Below are 18,922 nucleotides of genomic sequence, written 5' to 3'. Positions count from 1 at the left end.
ACATGGTGATAACTAACAGAAACCACTGCACTTGTGCATGTTGTATGCTTAATGCATTGTTAAAAAAAGGTACCAAAATTAACAATTTTTGGCGGCAGATGCCTGCCAGGGTTCAGACATATAAGGTGGTAAAAGAAGAAGCAATGGCTTTTGACAAGCCCTCAAAAAATTTACCCTTTATGGTGGCAGATGCCTGCCGGGGTTCATCCATACATGGATGTAAAAGCAACAAGCAATGGCTTTTGACAAGCCCTCCAAAAATGTACCCTTTTTATTGGCAGATGCCTCCCGGGGTTCATCCATACATGGATGTAAAAGCAACAAGCAATGGCTTTTCACAAGCTCTCCAAAAATTTACCCTTTTTATTGGCAGATGCCTGCCGGGGTTCATCCATACATGGATGTAATGTAAAAGCAACAAGCAATGGCTTTTCACAAGCCCTCCAAAAATGTACCCTTATTATTGGCAGATGCCTGCCGGGGTTCATCCATACATGGATGTAAAAGCAACAAGCAATGGCTTTTCACAAGCCCTCCAAAAATTTACCCTTTTTATTGGCAGATGCCTGCCGGGGTTCATCCATACATGGATGTAATGTAAAAGCAACAAGCAATGGCTTTTGACAAGCCCTCCAAAATGTACCCTTTTTAATGGCAGATGCCTGCCGGGGTTCATCCATACATGGATGTAAAAGCAACAAGCAATGGCTTTTCACAAGCCCTCCAAAAATGTATCCTTTTTATTGGCAGATGCCTGCCGGGGTTCATCCATACATGGATGTAATGTAAAAGCAACAAGCAATGGCTTTTGACAAGCCCTCCAAAAATGTGCCCTTTTTATTGGCAGATGCCTGCCGGGGTTCATCCAACCATCGATGTAAAAGCAACAAGCAATGGCTTTTCACAAGCCCTCCAAAAATGTACCCTTTTTATTGGCAGATGCCTGCCGAGGTTCATCCATACATGGATGTAAAAGCAACAAGCAATGGCTTTTCACAAGCCCTCCAGGCCTGATTGTAGCAGACGGTAGAGGAGGTGTATTGGTGGTAGTAGAGGTAGCCAACGGACAGCAAGGGTGGTGGTAGTAGTAGTAGCAGCACATTAAAAGACACTGGACAGTCACAGGACAAAACCCTGTGGTGGGGCAGGCCTGCATGTAGCAGACGGCAGTGGAGGTGTATTGGTGGTAGTAGAGGTAGCCAATAGACAGCAAGGGTGGTAGTAGTAGTAGCAGCACATTAAAAGAGACTGGACAGTCACAGGAAAAAGCCCTGTGTTGGGGCAGGCCTGCTTGTAGCAGACGGCAGTGGAGGTGTATTGGTGGTAGTAGAGGTAGCCAACAGACAGCAAGGGTGGTAGTAGTAGTAGCAGCACATTAAAAGAGACTGGACAGTCACAGGACAAAGCCCTGTGGTGGGGCAGGCCTCTGGCCTGCTTGTAGCAGACGGTAATGGAGGTGTATTGGTGGTAGTAGAGGTAGCCAACAGACAGCAAGGGTGGTAGTAGTAGTAGCAGCACATTAAAAGAGACTGGACAGTCACAGGACAAAGCCCTGTGGTGGGGCAGGCCTCAGGCCTGCTTGTAGCAGACGGCAGTGGAGGTGTATTGGTGGTAGTAGAGGTAGCCAACAGACAGCAAGGGTGGTAGTAGTAGTAGTAGCAGCACATTAAAAGAAACTGGACAGTCACAGGACAAAGCCCTGTGGTGGGGCAGGCCTCAGGCCTGCTTGTAGCAGACGGCAGTGGAGGTGTATTGGTGGTAGTAGAGGTAGCCAATAGACAGCAAGGGTGGTAGTAGTAGTAGCAGCACATTAAAAGAGACTGGACAGTCACAGGACAAAGCCCTGTGGTGGGGCAGGCCTGCTTGTAGCAGACGGCAGTGGAGGTGTATTGGTGGTAGTAGAGGTAGCCAACAGACAGTAAGGGTGGTAGTAGTAGTAGTAGTAGCAGCACCACATTAAAAGAGACTGGACAGTCACAGGACAAAGCCCTGTGGTGGGGCAGGCCTGCTTGTAGCAGACGGCAGTGGAGGTGTATTGGTGGTAGTACAGGTAGCCAACAGACAGCAAGGGTGGTAGTAGTAGTCACAGCACATTGAAAGAGACTGGACAGTCACAGGACAAAGCCCTGTGGTGGGCAGGCCTGCTTGTAGCAGACGGCAGTGGAGGTGTATTGGTGGTAGTAGAGGTAGCCAACAGACAGCAAGGGTGGTGGTAGTAGTAGTAGCAGCACATTAAAAGAGACTGGACAGTCACAGGACAAAGCCCTGTGGTGGGGCAGGCCTCTGGCCTGCTTGTAGCAGACGGCAATGGAGGTGTATTGGTGGTAGTAGAGGTAGCCAACAGACAGCAAGGGTGGTAGTAGTAGTAGTAGTAGTAGCAGCACATTAATAGAGACTGGACAGTCACAGGACAAAGCCCTGTGGTGGGACAGGCCTCAGGCCTGCTTGTAGCAGACGGCAGTGGAGGTGTATTGGTGGTAGTAGAGGTAGCCAATAGACAGCAAGGGTGGTAGTAGTAGTAGCAGCACATTAAAAGAGACTGGACAGTCACAGGACAAAGCCCTGTGGTGGGGCAGGCCTGCTTGTAGCAGACGGCAGTGGAGGTGTATTGGTGGTAGTAGAGGTAGCCAACAGACAGCAAGGGTGGTAGTAGTAGTAGTAGTAGCAGCACCACATTAAAAGAGACTGGACAGTCAGAGGACAAAGCCCTGTGGTGGGGCAGGCCTCAGGCCTGCTTGTAGCAGACGGCAGTGGAGGTGTATTGGTGGTAGTAGAGGTAGCCAACAGACAGCAAGGGTGGTAGTAGTAGTAGTAGCAGCACATTAAAAGAGACTGGACAGTCACAGGACAAAGCCCTGTGGTGGGACAGGCCTCAGGCCTGCTTGTAGCAGACGGCAGTGGAGGTGTATTGGTGGTAGTAGAAGTAGCCAACAGACAGCAAGGGTGGTAGTAGTAGTAGCAGCACATTAAAAGAGACTGGACAGTCACAGGACAAAGCGCTGTGGTGGGGCAGGCCTGCTTGTAGCAGATGGCAGTGGAGGTGTATTGGTGGTAGTAGAGGTAGCCAACAGACAGCAAGGGTGGTTTTAGTAGTAGCAGCACATTAAAAGAGACTGGACAGTCACAGGACAAAGCCCTGTGGTGGGGCAAGCCTGCTTGTAGCAGACGGCAGTGGAGGTGTATTGGTGGTAGTAGAGGTAGCCAACAGACAGCAAGGGTGGTAGTAGTAGTAGTAGCAGCACATTAAAAGAGACTGGACAGTCACAGGACAAAGCCCTGTGGTGGGGCAGGCCTGTTTGTAGCAGACGGCACTGGGGGTGGATTGGTGGTAGAAGTAGTAGCAGCACCAACAGCGGCACATTAAAAAAAGAGTGGACAGGACAGAATCCCGTAGTTGCAGGCAGCAGTAGCAGGCAGCAGCAATGTCAGATCTAATCAGTGGCATCAGGCACAGGGGTTTTAAAATCCTCACCGATCCACGCTTGATTCATTTTCAGAAAGGTGAGATTTTCCAAGCTGTTGGCGGACAATCTTGTTCGCTTAGGGGTGACGAAGCCCCCTGCCGAGCTGAATACCCTCTCTGACGCTACACTGGAGGGTGGACAAGACAGTACACACATGGCAAACTGGGCCAGTTCTTGCCAATGATCCAATCTGCTGACCCAGAAGTCCATGGGGTCTGGAATCAGGATTTCTGACGGAGAAAGGGCACAGTCCAGGTACGAGTGAACCTGGTTGTTTAGGTGCTGGACCTGGTGATGGTGAAAATCCCTTTGGTGACTACGATGTGTGTCAGGTCGGGGTATTGGATGTAAAAATGTTGTCATCATTGGCTGCTGCTGCCGCCGCTGCCGTCGCTGCTGCCGCTGTTGCCGCCGTTGCCGTCTATTGCAGAGGTAGCTCTGCCAGAGGCGGTGGAACGATGAGACAGTGGGGAGCGGAGAGTGGCCCCCCGGTCAGACATGCTTGCAGCAGGTGTTTGCCGTTTGAAAGCCGTGACAAGCTGGCTGCATAGCTTCTCTCGATAATAAGCCAATTTTGCCTCCCTCTCGGAAGGCGCAAAAAACTCCCTCATTCTGGCTTTATACCAAGGGTCTAAAAGTGTGGCTATCCAGTACTCATCTCTTTGCTTCATGCTAACAATACGACAGTCAACGCGCAAGTAACAAAGCATACAGCTCGCCATCCTTGCCAGCGTTTCAGAGGGCCCGGTTGGTTCCATCTCCGCCCCATACTGCCATGGTTGTCCATCATCAAGGTCGTCGTCAGACTCGTCATCACCATCACTGTCATGTTGTGCGGCTGCCTCGTCCCCTATCCCTTCCTGTGATTCCATCTCCAAATCCAGCTCCTCTTCAGGTCCTGTTTCCTCATCCTCATCCTCCTCCTCCTCAACATCCATAGCCAGATGTGATCCTTCCTCCATCCTTTGCTGAATCATCGCTGTGAGTGTTTGCTCCATAATGAATATCAGCGGCATAACATCGTTCATTCCGCTAGCGTCACGGCTCATAAATCGCTTCAAAGGGCTTCAAAGGGCTTCAAAACGCGACATGCGTCTCTAACCAGCTGCCAGTGCCTGAGCTCGAAATTACACTGGCTCCAAACGCTGCCCGTCTGCTGCATCAGGAAATCATTCACGGATTTCCGCTGTTCGTACAGACGGTCCAACATGTGCAGGGTGGAATTCCAGCGTGTTGGAACGTCGCAAATCAGGCTGTGTTCTGGGAGATTGTTTTGACGCTGCAAGTCCAGGAGGGCGTGCTTAAATGCATACGAACGTCTAAAGCGAACGCAAACCCTCCTGGACATGGCCAGCACACCCTTCAAACCAACATATGACTTTAAGAAGCGTGTTATGACCAGATTGATCACATGTGCCATGCAAGGAGCGTGTGTCAGGTGACCTAGACGCAGTGCAGCCACAACGTTCTTCCCGTTATCAGAGACAACATTGCCCAGTGTGAGTTTCAGAAGAGACAGCCAGCGTGCGATTTCCTCCTTGATGCACAGCAGCAGCTCCTGCCCTGTGTGGCTTTTCTCGCCCAGGCTCAGCAGGTGTAAGACAGCGATGTGGCGCTTCACCTTGCACCTATGAAAAGAGGAGGGAGGAGGAGTGGAAGATATGCTGTGTCCTGTCGGGGACGGGAACACCTCCATTGAGGAGGGCAAGGAGGAGTAGGAGGAGGAGGATGGTAGGCGCCTGGTGTCCGGAGTTGAACCAGAAAGATACAAGCGTGGAGGTGGTAATGCCTGGCTGCAAAATATTGACCCAGTGGGCCGTGAAAGACATGTACTGTCCCTGCCCATAGTTGCTGCTCCATGTGTTGACGGTGGCATGTACCCTGCTGCACACGGATAATTGCAAGGACTGGCCCACCTTTTCCTCCACGTGCTTGTGCAAGGCAGGGACAGCTGTTTTGGAGAAGTAATGTCGGCTAGGTATTCGCCACCTAGGCTGAGCGCACGCCATCAATTGCTTGAAGCCGGTGGAGTCGACCAGGTGGTACGGCAGCGACTGCACCACCAACAACTTAGCCAGGTGTGAATTAAGCCGCACGACAAGTGGATGACTGGGTATATATTGTTGCTTATTGGACAACGATTCCGTAATGGATAACTGACGGGACGTAGGAGGAGCACTAGATGACAGTGATTATGATGATGACAACGACATGGTGGATAAGGCCTGGCTACTACTTAGATGACAGGGACTCGGAGCAGCAGCAGCAGCGGCAGAGGGGACTTTATTAGATGTACATGATGGTGGGGCATGTCGATTGTCCCACATGGCCTTGTGATGCCGCTCCATGTGTTTACGTAGAGCGGTAGTTCCTACATTGCTGCCCTGCCCATGCCTTACTTTCTGCTTGAAGATACGGCACTGTGCCATGTTTTCGTCCTCCGGGAAGTTACAGAAAAATTGCCACACTGCAGAATACCGTAAAGAGGTAGTACCACGTCCACCACCACCACCACCACCACCCGAGCTTGCCCCTTGTCTGGCAGGCTTTTTTCGGGAGCCTACACCAGTAGCATCAGTGTCGCCGTCACCGGCTCCTGAGCTGACCCTACCGCTGCAACGTTTTGCAGATTGACTTCTGCCCCTACCTCGGCTTGGCTGTTTATCACTGCCAGTGCCGCCACTACTACCCTCCTCCTCTGACGCCGTCATCACCTCGTCACCTGGTTCCCACGTCCTGTCTAAAACAACATCATCATAGCCCTCCTCATCATCCCCGCCACTTCTGTCACTGTGTTGTGAATGTGATGTGACATCATGGCGGGCTCCATGCCCCCCCTCATTACTGCGTCTGCCACCACGGCTACCACCAACACCCCCACTACCACAGCTATGCGTCTCGGACACCGCTTCCACCTCCACCAACGCCGCAACACACTCCGTTGGCTGACTCGCGGAAAACAAATCATCATCACTATGTTGTTCAGTATCTTCCTTCGCACCCGAGGAGATGTCTCTTAGGACTCTCAGGAAAGATGGCTTCCCGCTAGGAAGGGGGAGTGAAGACATAGATGATGGAATGGAAACGCTAGAAATACCCATATTACTACTGTCACTGTGCAGGATCTGGAATCCAACGAAACCTGGCTTGAAGCCAGATCGCCAGAGTCTTCCTGCTGAGATGACCGCGAGCCAGCCAACCAGTCCACAATGGCCGTATTGTCTAAAGTAACCCGCCCAAATGTGCCACAAATGCTGGTACTGGGTCTGGCACCAACAGATCCAACATTTGGACTGGAAGAGGACACGGCATGGGTGTTTTTTCCTCTACCCCGTCCTTTCACAACCTTTTTTTTACCAGACATTTCACTGCTGGAGTGCAGCAAGTTGAATCAAAACCCCGGGGATGAGCCCCTTCTAAAAGCTTATTCACACACTGGCTTGGCAAATGCCAATGAATGAGAATTTCTATCAGCCACTGTGCACTGACTCAGGGAATGCTGGCCCTGGGCGTTGTAATACTACAAAGGCTGCCTCAGCTGCCTGTGTTGCAAGTTGGATGCAACGGCCCGGGATGAGCCCCTTCTAAAAGCGTATTCACACACTGGCTTGGCAAATGGCAATGAATGAGAATTTCTATCAGCCTCGCCGCGGTGCACTCAGGAAATGCTGGGCGTTGTAGTACTACAAAGGCTGCCTGTATTGCAAGTTGGATTGTTATGTTAACGGGGATGAGCCCATTCTAAAAGCTTATTCACACACTAGCTTGGCAAATGGCAATGAATGAGAATTTCTATCAGCCACGCCGCGGTGCACTCAGGGAAAGCTGGGCGTTGTAGTACTACAAAGGCTGCCTCAGCTGCCTGTATTGCAAGTTGGATGCAACGGGGTGAGCCCCTTCTAATAGCTTATTCACACACTGGCTTGGCAAATGGCAATGAATGAGAATTTCTATCAGCCACGCCGCGGTGCACTCAGGGAATGCTGGGCGTTGTAGTACTACAAAGGCTGCCTGTATTGCAAGTTGGATTGTTATGTTTATGTTAACGGGGATGAGCCCCTTCTAAAAGCTTATTCACACACTGGCTTGGCAAATGGCAATGAATGAGAATTTCTATCAGCCACTATGCACTGACTCAGGGAATGCTGGCCCTGGGCGTTGTAGTACTACAAAGGCTGCCTCAGCTGCCTGTATTGCAAGTTGCATGCAATGGCGATGAGCCCCTTCTAAAAGCGTATTCACACACTGGCTTGGCAAATGGCAATGAATGAGAATTTTTATCAGCCACTGCACTGACTCAGGGAATGCTTGGCGTTGTAGTACTACAAAGGCTGCCTGTATTGCAAGTTGGATTGTTATGTTAACGGGGATGAGCCCCTTCTAAAAGCGTATTCACACACTGGCTTGGCAAATGGCAATGAATGAGAATTTCTATCAGCCACGCCGCGGTGCACTCAGGGAATGCTGGGCGTTGTAGTACTACAAAGGCTGCCTGTATTGCAAGTTGGATTGTTATGTTAACGGGGATGAGCTCCTTATAAAAGCGTATTCACACACTGGCTTGGCAAATGGAGAATTTGTATTGCAATTTGGATGTTGAGAGTAGACTCCCGCTGTAGTGGATGAGCCCCTTCGATTGCTGGATTCCTGGCTTTTAGATTCCTAAAGCTTTCCCTTACTGCACAGAGATGCTATCCCTACAGCTCCTGTCTGTAAAATGGCCGCTGAGCTCCGTGCATAGACTTTTATTGCAGGCTTGAGCCCGCCCCTATGCGGCCTCCCGATTGGCTGGGAGAGCCGTTTGCAAGGCATTATGGGGTAGCCTGATGTCAGGTGATATTGTGAAATCCTCCATTTTACATCTAACATGTGGCAGGCGCCAAAATGTAGCCGGGTTCGGTCAAAACGGGTTCGGCCGAACCCGGTGAAGTTCGGATTCGCTGCGAACCGAAGTTTTCCCGATGTTCGGACCGAAACCGCGTTCGGTTGTCCCGGTTCGCTCATCTCTAGTCTTTGTGTTGTCATCACTGACTATATGATATGTCGAAACTGGAAAATGGGTAATGACATTTTGGTGGCAGTAGAGTAGCAACTCGTAAAATGTAGTAAGTTGCTCCTATCAGTAGATTTTACGTTTAAATCTGTGGAGAGAAATCCTCCTTCATTCTTAATGACTGTGATATCCAAAAGTCAATTATTATCATAATGTGAACTGCAGCTCCGGCCATATGCTGTTCAAGTATTCATGGAATGACAGGAGGGAGTCCAATGTCCGTCTCATCCCGCTGTCGTCGTCGCCCCCTCCCCCAGGGTGCGTATGCAAAAAGCTATTGTCTATGTGTTTTATCCAGACAAATGAGTGGACCTGAACCAATGTATTGAAACATACAAAAACTTTTCCAAAATCGGCCATATGACAATTTTCATATGGGGTGGCCACATTGGACCCCATCGCTGTCCCCTATATTTGCAGATAAAAAGAATCTTGAAATAGGAAATAGTTCTCTTCCAGAACCAAGGTAAGCAGATCCATACCAAAATGTACCACTTTAACCTCATGGTTAAACTGTTGTGGTATATTCATAACTGCCAGCAGACCCTTTTCGTGCAGGATTGATGTATATAGGCTATTAACATCCCAGGATACCAAGAGCGCCACCCTCGGTATCACTGGGATGTTGCGTATAATCTGTAAAAATGCCCCCGTGTCTAAAAAAAATAAAGTTGTGTTCTTAACAAGAATGTTCTTAAAAATGGACAATGGTGACTATACAGATTCTGTTGAGGCCACAATAGGACGTCCCAGTGGGCTTATTAATTGTTTGTGTACCTTGGGCAGCACATAAAACACTGGTACTATAGGATTAGATTTAGTCAAAAATTCATACATCATTTTATCAATCACGTGTTGTCCAAGATGCACATCCTACAATTCCTTGATATTTTTGCTAATAGACTGTGTGGGATCGCTAGATAGTTGTCTATATACATGCTGGTTATGTAGTTGTGACATGATTTCCTCTAGATAAAGTGAAGGAAATAAGTATTTGATCCCTTGCTGATTTTGTAAGTTTGCCCACTGTCAAAGACATGAACAGTCTAGAATTTTTAGGCTAGGTTAATTTTACCAGTGAGAGATAGATTATATAAAAAAACCAGAAAATCACATTGTCAAAATTATATATATTTATTTGCATTGTGCACAGAGAAATAAGTATTTGATCCCTTTGCCAAATAAGACTTAATACTTGGTGGCAAAACCCTTGTTGGCAAGCACAGCAGCCAGACGTTTTTTGTAGTTGATGATGAGGTTTGCACACATGTTAGATGGAATTTTGGCGTACACTTCTCTTTGCAGATCATCTGTAAATCATTAAGATTTCGAGGCTGTCACTTGGCATATCGGAACTTCAGCTCCCTCCATAAGTTTTCGATGGGATTAAGGTCTGGAGACTGGCTATGCCACTACATGACCTTAATGTGCTTCTTTTTGAGCCACTCCTTTGTTGCCTTGGCTGTATGTTTCGGGTCATTGTCGTGCTGGAAGACCCAGCCACGAGCCATTTTTAATATCCTGGTGGAGGGAAGGAGGTTGTCACTCAGGATTTGACGGTACATGGCTCCATCCATTCTCCCATTGATGCGGTGAATTAGTCCTGTGCCCTTAGCAGAGAAACACCCCCAAAACATAATGTTTCCACCTCTATGCTTGACAGTGGGGACGGTGTTCTTTGGGTCATAGGCAGCATTTATCTTCCTCCAAACACGGCGTGTTGAGTTAATGCCAAAGAGCTCAATTTTAGAATATATATAATGTTCATGTCTTTGACAGTGGGCAAACTTACAAAATCAGCAAGGGATCAAATACTTATTTCCTTCACTGTAATCACATTTATCCATAGCAACTATAGCTCCGCCCTTGTCGGACGGTTTTACAATAATCTCCTTATCCTGTATGAGAGCACATATTAGTCAAAATTAGATGTACAATGTAAACAGCCTTTTTCAATCTCTCCTCTAAATAGATTAAAATCCTTTTGAATAAAAGCAATAAACGACTCCAATGCTGAAGGCCCCATAGGAGGAACAAAATTGCTTATAATTTTGAAAACTAATCTTTTAAGACTTATCAAAGGTAAAACATGGTATACCTCCTGGTGACTAGGGGGAAATGTCTCAGGAACCGGTGTTTCAGAAAAATAGACCTTCCATCGTAAATTTGAATACAATCTTTGTAAATCCATATCTAATTGAAACGTGCTCCAAACATACAGTTGTGGCTGCTCCTGGTACTGCATCAGAGGTCCTTTTCTAATTTATTTATGCAGTTTTGGCTTTTATTGCCACAAAAGATAAAAATTCCTGAAAACAAAGTTAAAAGTTTATGGTAAAAAAAAAATAAAAAAAAATTGCACTTACTACACATTTTTGTCTTACAATGTTTTAGTATTCTGTTTATTACATTCAGGTGTATAAAAACTCCAAGCCTCCCTGTCGGCGAATCAAATGCTGGTCTCAAGAATGACGGGCAGTAAAAATGACAGTTATAATACCCTTCAATATATAAGTATTGCAGTGTATTATGTCAATGATCAGATAGTTGGACCTTCAAGTACCCTGACAAATTATTGGTGGGTCATCAAATGATTCTGTTTTACACAGCTACTGGCTCTAGGCCTAAGATCAATCATGGCTCTCGGAATTGAATGTGGTTTTTGAGGATTCCAACTTGTTTTTAGACACTAATGGTAGAGATGTGAGAGAATCGATTGGTAGACTTAAAGAATTATTCAATAAGGGTATTAAGTAAGACCTAATATGCTGCCTGTCAGAGTGAAACTGACAGGTATAATACCCTGCAATACATAAGTATTGCAGGGTATTTTACCAACTATCGGACAACAGTACATATATACAGCACCAGATCAGAACTCCGTACATATATACAGCACCAGAACAGAACTCAGTACATATATACAGCATCAGAACAGAACTCAGTACATATAAACAGCACCAGAACAAAGCTCAGTACATATATTCAGCACCGTAACCAAATTCAGTACATATATACACCACCAGAACAGAACTCCGTACATATAAACAGCACCAGAACAGAACTCAGTCCATATTTATGGCACCAGAACAGAACTCAGTACATATATACAGCACCAGAAGAGAACTAAGTACATATATACAACACCAGAACCAAGCTCAGTACATACATACAGCACCAGAACAGAACTTAGTACATATATACGCACCAGAACAAAACTCAGTACACATATACAACACCAGAACCAAGCTCAGTACATATATACAACACCAGAACCAAGCTCATACATATATATACACATTACCAGAACAGAGCTCAGTACATATATACAGCAGCAGAACCAAGCTCAGTATATATTTTCAACACAAGAACAAAGCTCAGTACATAAATACAGCCCCAGAACCAAGCTTAGTACATATATACAGCACCAGAACAAAGCTCAGTACATATATACAGCACCAGACACAAGCTCAGCACATATATATATATATATATATATATATATATAGCACCAGAACCAAGCTCAGTACATATATACAGTATCAGAGCAAAGCTCAGTACATATATACAGCACCAGAACAAAGCTCAGTATATATATACAGCACCAGACCCAAGCTCAGTACACATATTCAGTACCAGAACCAGCCTCAGTACATATATACAGTACAAGAATAAAGCTCAGAACATATAAACAGCACCAGAACCAAGCTCACTACATATGTACAGCACCAGACCCAAGTTCGGTACACATATTTAGTACCAGAACCAGCCTCAGTACATATATACAGTACCAGAACAAAGCTCAGTACATATATATAGCACCAGAACCAAGCTCAGTACATATATGCTGTAGCGTCCATGGCCGCGAGCCGTCGGGTTTGCTCACCTCCCGACGCCCGCAGCCATGGATCCGTGAGCGCTGGTCCCCATCTCCTTCCTAGGAGACGCCAGCGCTCACTTCCGCTCCGATCTGCTGTGTCCCGTAGGGTGCGCGCGCACGCTCATGCCCAGCCTTAATGGGCCCGCGCGCGCACAAAGGAAATCGTCATCATCATTAACTGCCATGATTTCCTGGTCTATAAGAAGGCCCCAGGCCCTGTGATCCTTGCCTGAGCGTTGTTAGTTTTCCCAGTCTGCCTTGCAAATGGTCCCTTAGTGTTTCCCGTTCCAGTTGTTACCCGTGCCTTGTTTCCTGTTCCTGTTTCCTGTGCTGTGTCTATAGTATCGAGTCGAGCCATGTCTTGTGTCATCTGCCACGTCCAGAGGAATCCGCCACGTCCCACGTCCTGTGTCATCTGCCACGTCCGAAGGAGTCCGCCACGTCTGGCGCAACCTGCAGCACCTGTGTCATCCGCCACGTTTGGCGTTATTTGCTGCACCAATCTCCATCAGTACTGATTAGAGGCAGAATAAACATTTACATTGAATTACTCACAGGTGATGTCTTCTTAGGTTGGAGCCATAGTTCTTCTCTTTGTTTCTACATCCAGTCCAGACCTCATGATGACTTCTCCCAGCCACGACCCATTTCTGCAGTTTGCCGGTCAGATGTATTCAGCTTCTCACTTTTCAAATGTTTCCACACCTATAAATGAAACTAAAATTCTCATGGTGTCACTCATTACACCCCTAAATATAATAGCACCATACACTGTGTTCCTGATTTAAAAAGCACCGCACGCACGCACACGCACGCGCACACACGCACGCACGCACACGCCCACACACACACAGTGCCCACTGTAGATAGTGTCCCCTGTATATAGAGCCCCCATACATAGAGTCCCCATATATAGTCTCCACATAGATAGGGTGGCACTATGTATGCCCCCTTTAGACAGTGCCCCCTGTAGATTGTGTCCCAATGGATATAGTGCCCCCCTGGAGATAGTGCCCCCATACATAGTGCCCCATGGAGATAGTGGAGATACATAGTGTCCCCTGAATATAGTGCCCTCATAGAGCCTCCAGGAGATACTGCCCCCATACATAGTGCCCCCCTGGTGATAGTGCCCCCATACATAGTGCCCCCTGGAGATAATGCTACCATAATGCCCCTGGAGATAGTGCCTCAATAGAGCCTCCTGGAGATAGTGCCCCCTATAGATAGTTCCCCCTGGAGATAGTGCCCCATATACTGCCCCCTGGAGACAGTGCCCCCCAGAGTCCCCTATAGATAGAGCCTACTGCTGATAATGCCACTCACACTGGTAACTCAGAAAAACCCGACATACTTGATCCCATTCCCACGCCGTCCTCTAGCAACACAGACCTGGTCTCTTCTGACCAAGACTGCTGGATCTGAACGATGAAAGTGGTGTGATGACATCTTTGCGCCGCTTGCGTCATTGTGTTGATGAATAGCAGGACAGAGGACTAATGTTCCTTGCCCTACCTAGTGATACATAAAATTGGAGATACAATTATAGTGCAGGTGGGGGTGGGGGTGGCGGCGGTTACTTTCAGTGGTGCCGCCGCCCCCTCATAGAGGCAGCAAGCTGCTGCCTGAGGTGAGACGCTAACCTTGTCTGATGTATAGGGGTGTTATTTGATAACTCTGTGAATAAATATGTGGTCATGGTGTGGAGGTATTATTTGGCCCTTGTATAATCTTATTATTTAGTAAGTGGATGACTGCATTATTCAGAGTAATGCTATGAAATAGAGACAAATTGATAGTGTTTTACCGCTCAGACGGTTGTGGATGTAAATTTTGAAGTGTCCATCAAGGGTTTGACCTTCCCCCAGCTAGCATGCAGAAAAAAACGATCCAAATTTCCAATGGTGTGTGTATCTCGCTGGTACTTGTGGTTCCACACAGAAATGCAACTGCTTGCTGTGTATATCCTCGTTCTTGAGGTTCTAAATCTCCAGCAAGGGAGAAAAAGAAGATAGTGCACTACCTTTGGGAAACTACAATTTCCACGAGATTATTCCATACTTACTTCTAAAATGTATTTTATAGCTATGCTGTATTTAATATATGTTTATTTATTGTTTTGGGGGGGGGCAAAACCTATGCCTTGGGACTCGTGCTAATTATGTTTTTAGACCCTAGCAACGCCCCTGTCCTACTTCCAATACAGAATCTACTGTTTCTCCCAAATACTACAACTGCAACTATCCCCAATACAGCACCTTCTACTTCCTTCGCTACCATTGCTATTGCTACCCACAAAACAGCGCCTGATACTACCCGGAGGCCTCTCTGACACATAAGAAGGCACCAGTATTAATAATGGCACATGGTTGGTAAGGGCCCTGTTACAGATTTTGCATTGGGGCCTAGAAGCTTTGAGATACACCTGAGGTCGCCCCAACACTGTGCCTGTTTCTATCCCAGGTGCACTCAGTAATGTTCCTATTGTGCTGCACAGTACCCCCAATTTTGTGTATGTTGCCGCTTCCTCAAAAACTGTGTCTGCTGCCCTCCAATGCTGTGTCTGCTTCCCAAGTTGCCCCTCAATACTGAGTCTCCTGAGTCCCATAGCATTTGCCCCCACTTTATTTGGACTGAGATATGAGTTTTTATGTTTTGTTTTTTTTGTAGATTTATTTTTTATTTACTTATAAATCTATTTTCAGATCTGATAAAACACTAAAATGTCTTAAAAACACAACATAACATTGTATGATAATAGTAATCCACCACAAATCATAGCTCCTTCAGTTTATGGCCTGTAGGTGTCACTGTTGCATATATTATTAATGCAATTCTGTCAGTGTCTTAAGTTGTCTGTGGTGTGTTGCACTGTTTTATGCACTTATAGCTAAATTAGGGGTTCAGCCGTTGCAGTCTAACCCCAGCCGAGATGTCAGAGTGGGCTCAAGAGCTTCTCTGTTACATAAGAAAACACCATTATATAGGAGAAGGAAAGCTAGGCGAAGAAATAGCTGGTGGGCTGCAGCCAATGAAGAAGACTCGTCTTGAAGTTTATAAGGGAAAACTACCCTGTGGGTCACCTCTTTTTTGATTTATGGTTCTGAATTTTTCTAAAAGTATGTAGGGGCCTAGTAGAGGTGTGATGGCATTTTATGATATTGGCACAAGAGTGTAATTCATATAGTTCCAAATTGTTGTCAAGCAAGCAGTGGAATTTGATGGTTAATATTGGCTCCCTCCATACTAAGTTATGGCAAATCATTGATTGTGGGGGGGTCGAGCTTTGGGACACCCACGATTTCAAGAGCTAAGGGCCTGTGAGCCCTTTACCTTGGTTGGGACTAGCATTGTTCAGAAAAAGCATGCATAGAGGCTGCTATGCTTTATCTTCCAATACAGTCTCCTCATTGCCACCATGAAGACGATCAGATAGTGAAGGGTTATCAGCCCAGTATGACATCACTCAGTTTAGTGGGAAAATTAATTGGAAGACTTCATCCTGCTACTGAATTTGCTATGGGAGCCAGCAGCTTCACGCTATGCGTAGGGAGCCACAGGTTGCGGACCAAGACCACTGAACCCAATTCCCCTCCATGGATATATATATATATATATATATATATATATATATTAGTGATTATGACGATTGGAGCAAATTACTTGCGTGCACGGCTGAGTTATCTTTGGGTACAGGTTCCACATCACTGATTTCCATTATAAAGTAATATGCAGGGACAGTGCACTGATGAGGTAATGTATCTAAGCCTAGTGTGTGTGTTCTAAAAGTTGTTTTATAGCTATGCTGTGTTTAATATACATATTATTTTTTTGTGGGGACACAAAACCTATGCCTTGGGACCCGTGCTACTAATCTTTTTGGACCCTAGCAATGCCCCTGCCTCACTTCCAATACAGAATCTGCTGCTATCCTCAATACAACATCTACTGTTTCCCCCAATACTACAACGGCTATCATCCCCAATACACCACCTGCTACTTCCTTTACTACCATTCCTATTGCTTCCCACAGAACAGCCCCTGATACTACCCAGAGGCCTCTCTGACACATAAGAAGGCACCAGTATTAATAATGGCACATGGGTGGTAAGGGCCCTGTTACAGATTTTGCATTGGGGCCCAGAAGTTTTTGTTCTTGTTGTACTGCACTGTACACACAATTTTGTGTCTGCTGTCCCCGTCCCCCAAAGCTGTGTCTGGTGCCCTCTAATACTGTGTCTGCTGCCCAGGTGCCTCTCAATACTGAGTCTCCTGAGTCCCATAGTATTTGGCCCCCAGTTTATATAAACTGAGATATGAGTTTTTCAGAATTTTTTGCAGATTTATTATTTTATTTCCTTATAAATGTATTTTCAGTTCTGATAAAATACAAAAATTTCTTCAAATAAAAAACATAATAATGTATAATAATAGTAATCCACCACTTTTGTGTATTTTTTTTTTTTTACCAAGTCCTAGCTCCTTCTGTTTATGTCCTGCAGGTGTCACTGTTGCATACACTATCAATAAAATAATGTCAGTGTCTGTGGTGTGTTGTGCTATTTTATGCAGTTATATCTAAATTAGGAGAATCACAGGTTGCTGACCAAGAACTCTTAACCTAGTTCTTCTCCATGGAAGCTCTCGCAACTATCAAATCAAATCATGGTCAAATTCTTTTATTTTTCTCATTCATGAAAGCATTGAATTTACATTATGTAAACATTCAATATAAATTAGAATATATATAAATAAAATTGTACGGAATTATAACATTGTATCTTCACACAATTCTAGGGGACCATCAAAGAACCTCACTCCAGTTTGGTCAAACCTTGATATTGACAGTTGGCGGGGACCAGCTCTTGAGTCCCTCACCTGAGGCATTATTCAGGTCTTTTCATAGGGTATATCAATACAAGTATGACCACTTGTTAATTCCCCTTGGTCCCAGCACCTGGGGAACATCCTCTGTTAGGCCCCTCCCTAGCTATGCCCCGCGCAGCTCCATACATACAATTGTGGCTGTTCCTGGTACTGCACTTCGGTCCTATATAAATGCAGTAATCAAATAGGGCAAAAATGCACCCCAAATGTTTTAGGTCTTTTTAAAATGTATCTATGCAATTTTTGGCTTTTATTGCCACAAAATATAAAACTTTATTACTACTATAAAATATAAAACTTTATTACTTATATAAAATAAACTTTTTTACTACTTGCAGTTACAAGTTAAGTTTCTGGTTAAAAAAATAAATAAAATAAAATTGCAGTTACAACATGGTTTTTGTTTTTCAATTCTATTTAGTGTATTCTGATGTATAAAAACACCAAGCCTCCCTGTTGGGGAACTGAACCCCGGTCTGGGATACTCACTACTACACTAATGAGGAACTGCCTTGCTTGTGATAATCTTCATACAGGGGCAGTGAATGGTATAGCTCCAATAAAACGTGTGGGGCAACTATTCCCTGACTCTGTGTTGGTGTTACGCTTAGTTTAACCCCTTCCCGCCTTGCGAAGGTATATATTATGTCTTGGGAGCAAGGTAGTGAACGCGAATTGCAATAATCGTACTTTGAGTGATGGAGACGGCACATGAGCAAAAGAGTTAAAATGTAATTCTAATTTAACCCTTTTAATTGCGTTAAATTAATTTAATTTTGTATTATTTAAGTAAAAGTAACCTACATCCTCCGCTGTGAACAGGATTTGAACCTGTGCGGGGAAACCCCATTGGATTTCGAGTCCAACGCCTTAACCACTCGGCCATCACAGCTTTTGACAACTCAGCATAATATTTTTTTATTGCAGGTGCAGAGAGTTGGATATTGAAGGCCTAGACAATCATGAAGGCTTCTTCCAGCGGTGACTCACCTCTTTACAGTAAACTCCCAGACAAATTTGGCTTCTCTCATTTGTAGCATATCACCCCTAAATCATAACCCCTTCTGCTAATTCAAATTCCCCATCTCATAGTGCACGACTTCTGTCCGATGTTAGACTTGCAGTTTATGAGACGCTGGGACAGGATCCCTGCGAAGGTCGGTGTGATTATGTTACTGCATCGCGCCGGCCTACGCCAGGGTCCTGTCTCAGCTTCTTAATGAGTAGGGTCCACTATTACTGAATAGGGGCTCTTCAGGGAGTACAAAAACTGAGTGGGCCTCACTTAGGCCGCACTATTACTGAGTAGGAAACACTATAACTGAATAGGGGCCATACAAGGAGCACAGTTCCTTTGTGAAGGGAACTAATTTGGCAAAAATATGTGTGTGTGGGTGGGGCAATATTACTGTGTTGGAGACTAAAGGTAGCAGTCACTATTAATGTGTAGATGGCACTAATGGAGCACTGTTAATATTTGGCACTATCAGTGGGTGGGGATGTACTGGAAAAGTAAAGATCCAAAGATGTTTGTGTGTCAAATTCTGCAGAGACGATTAGGGCCTGGAAGAAGTTGTCATGGTGGTCTCGACCGGATGAGGATGAAAAAGGGAAAGTGAAGGACTCCAACCAGAAAAT

The 18,922-nt window shown here is 45.7% G+C and overlaps 1 non-coding gene across 1 annotated transcript; it reads right to left on the bottom strand.

Moving 5' to 3' along the window:
- Positions 1-18,094: 18,094 nt before the first annotated feature.
- On the bottom strand, positions 18,095-18,176 carry TRNAS-CGA (transfer RNA serine (anticodon CGA)). The gene has a single exon. It is a non-coding gene; the product is annotated as a tRNA-Ser (tRNA).
- Positions 18,177-18,922: the final 746 nt, after the last annotated feature.

This window comes from Rhinoderma darwinii, chromosome 3, assembly GCF_050947455.1.
Source record: "Rhinoderma darwinii isolate aRhiDar2 chromosome 3, aRhiDar2.hap1, whole genome shotgun sequence".
In the NCBI taxonomy this organism is placed as follows: domain Eukaryota; kingdom Metazoa; phylum Chordata; class Amphibia; order Anura; family Rhinodermatidae; genus Rhinoderma; species Rhinoderma darwinii.
Note: the sequence above shows the minus strand (reverse complement) of the source record. Positions and strands in the feature narration are given on the sequence as shown.